This window comes from Aegilops tauschii, chromosome 7 (assembly GCF_002575655.3).
Source record: "Aegilops tauschii subsp. strangulata cultivar AL8/78 chromosome 7, Aet v6.0, whole genome shotgun sequence".
NCBI classification, from domain to species: Eukaryota; Viridiplantae; Streptophyta; class Magnoliopsida; order Poales; family Poaceae; genus Aegilops; species Aegilops tauschii.
In genome coordinates, this window is record NC_053041.3 from 297,197,872 (window position 1) to 297,201,528 (window position 3,657).

Below are 3,657 nucleotides of genomic sequence, written 5' to 3' on the forward strand. Positions count from 1 at the left end.
TTCATGTCAGTACCCCGATTCCAAGTCACATCGATCTAGATGATAACACCTCATATCACTTTCCGACCTCACGCACGGTATTCCCACGGGTGTCGCCTTACCATGGCCCGGGACCGTTTGCGCCTTTTGGCTCACGTATATGATAGTGTCGCTAGCATCCATATGACAGAGAACCCGGGCCGACATGACTAGTCGTGAACCCAAAGTGGCACTAACTTACGGGGACAGGCATACATGAATCAACATCGAGCATGTCGGTCAGCAGCGTGCGAATCCAGGCTGTAGCACTGGGCTAACAGGACTCCGGTGAACCGGGCTATAGCAGGCTAGGCAGGACTCCGGATGTCGCCGCGTGACATTTCCCCAAAGGGACAGACACAGGAACGAAGTGAATCACATGTCGGCCAGTCAAGTGTTCCAGAGCGGTAGTGCTGGGCTAGCAGGACTCCGGTGAACCGGGCTGTAGCGGACTACTATGGCTCATGGAAGCACAAGACTACATTTCCCCATAAGAGTGGCTACCAAGGATAACAACTAGGTTGTCGGATCCCACACATACCAAACATTTCAATCATACACACAATATGCTCGATATGTGTAAATACAACATGGCATCACAACAAAACTCTACGACTCAAAGTATTTATTCATTAGGCTCCGAGGAGCCAAGTATTACAAACATGGGTCTCAATACCCAACATACAGAGCATACAAGCAACAAGCACATGCGGAAGCTAAACTTGTCTGAGTACAGACAACTACAAAAGAAAAGGCTGAGAAACCTGACTATCTACGAGACCCTGCCGAGGGCACAAGATCGTAGCTGAGGTAACAAGCTAAACGTCGGAGTCCACGCGGACTAGCGAGACTAAAGTCTCTCTGCAAAAACATAAAATAAGCAAACGTGAGTACAAATGTACCCAGCAAGACTTACATCAGAACTAGCTACATATGCATCGGTATCAACAAAGGGGTGGTGGAGTTTGACTGCAGCAAGCCATCTTTGACTCGGTAGCTATCCTGAACTACGACTGCAAGTAACTCTTTTGAGGTGGCGCACACGAGTCCACATATTCACCATATCAATACACCACTATGGATCCGCTCCCGTCTACCTACGAGAACGCCATCCATAGCACTCACGCTTATCTTGCGAGTTTTAGAGTATCGACTTCAGGTTATCTACAAACTGTACAGGAAACCCAGAAGTCCTTTACCGCGGACACGGCTATTCGAATAGATGATGTTAACCCTGCAGGGGTGTACTTCTTCACACACGCTCTCGCCACGTACCACCATGTACACGTCGTGTATCTCGGCAACCTTCAAGCGGAAGCCTGGCGAGGGAGTCGGCCACGATCTGACTAACCACACAAGTCTCTAGTCCAGGTTTATCGCCTATTCGGGTTCCATCCACAAGGAGATCCGGCCGGGGTGTCGCTCACGGCCCCAAATGATGTCTACAGGGTTCCAAGCCCACCAAACGGGCGGCGCTTGGTATACCCGGCCACGGTGCCTACCCAAGCCCACATGTACCGGGTGCCACTTGGTAGACTACTAACACTACCTACAAACACTAGAAACTAGTTGCAACTCCTGGACAGAGATCATGTTGATTAATAAGTCGAGAGGGGTCGAGTCACCGGAACCCAATGTGTGGTAGTAACTGTTCATGGATCACAAACACAGAACTCAGTTGCTAAGAGCGGCTTCAATGAGACAACCCACCATGTACTCCTACATGGCCTCTCACCAATACCTTTACCAAATCGTGTTCACACACTTAGCTCACAACAGTAGGACATGTTCACACACCTCTAATTCATCCCCGATGAATCAGACCTGACTCAACTCTAGGCAGTAGCAGGCATGACAAACAAGCATGGATGAGTAGGCACATCAGGGCTCAAACAACTCCTACTCATGCTAGTGGGTTTCATCTATTTACTGTGGCAATGACAGGTCATGCAGAGGAAAGGGGTTCAGCTACCGCAACATGTAACAGTTGAAACGGTGTTGTCCTAATGCAGTAAAAGAGAGCAGGAGCGAGAGAGCGGGTTTGTATCGGAATGAACAAGGGGGTTTGCTTGCCTGGCACTTCTGAAGATAGTATAGCTCTTCATCGGTGTCATCGATCACGTCGTCGGAAACATCGTCTACTAAGAGGGAACAACCACCGGCAAACACAAAAGGAACCACAATCAATGCAATGCACATTCATATGAATGATATGTCATATTAAAGTACTGAATTGACCTAGTGCAACAGTTAGTCATATTCATTGAAGTGGAATTCAAACCTATAGCAAATTCCAACTCCAAAACTAATTACCATTTATTCCATAATCATGAATTGTCCTGTTCAGTGGGGTTAACTTGTTAAAACATGCATGAAAATGCCACATTCAGATTCTTTGGATTTTTCTGATCATTTTTCATATATAAATCTTTTCAATCTGAGTTATAGATTATTTTCTATGATTTTTAGAAGTTTAGGACATTTTTCTGAAATTAATAAATCGTTTTGATTTATTTAAAATCCAGAAAAGCAATTACTGCATCAGCATTACGTCAGTGTGACGTCAGCCAGTCAATAGACTTGACCAGAGTCAAACCTGACATGCGGAACCCGCATGTCATTGAAACAATGCTAATTAGTGATTAGGTTTAACCTAAAACAAAACTTAACAGGGGCTGGCCCCACCTGTCATGGAGCCAGGGGGTCATTAGGTTAGTGCCTAATGGCGTTTTTGCTGGAATTAGGCCACCGACCATGGCCAGACGCGGCGGAGGTGTTCGGGAATCGCCCATAGGGCTTGGTTCGAGGTGTGCTTGGGCTCGTTTGGGAGCCCTCGCTGGCGCGCGTCGAACGGTGGTGGTGGCCGGGCCTGTGGTGGCCGGAACCGACGACGGCGAGCTCGTGAGCGGCGGCCGGAGCTCGGGTGCGGTCTGGTTTAGCGCTGCTGCTCACAAACGAGCGAGCTGAGGCGCTGGGGTGCTCTACGGGTCGCGGCAAGCACAACGGGTGCACGCCCGTGACCAAATGGTCACCGGGGCTTTGCCGGCGACGAGCCCGTGCGGCGGCGGCTACGGCAATCAAACGGAGGCGGGGTTAGGGGGAAATGACCGGGGGCTCACAGCGGTTGCAACGGGGGCCTCGGCGAGCTCGGGGAGGGGCTGGTGACGTCGGAAGGTCGCCGGCAATCTCGGCGACCCGAGGTTGAAGAACACAATGGCGACGGCGATGCAGGTCGTCCGGGCTTGGTTCCTTCGTCTTGGAGAAGCGGCGTGAGGATTCAGAGCTCGGGAACATGACTGGAGGGCAAGGGGATAGTTGTGGCTGTGCGTACGGCGGTCGGCGTCGACGACCGCGCTCGGTGGACGCACGTGAGAGAGACAGGGGAGGGGAGAGAGAGCGAGGAGAGAGAGATCGATCCAGACGGCTCTGGGGCTTATCCCCTCACCGACGAGGCAAGCAAGGAGGCAGGAGGTGGCGCGAGGAGGGAGCGCGTGCGTCGGCCACGCTTTCGGTATCCTACTGGCGAGAGGAAGACGACGACTGGCGTGTCGGCTGCCTGCTGGGCTGGGCCTCAGCTACAGTGCTGGGCCGTGAGGTGGGTTGCACGGGTGAGTTCACTGCCTCTCTCTGTTTTGCTAT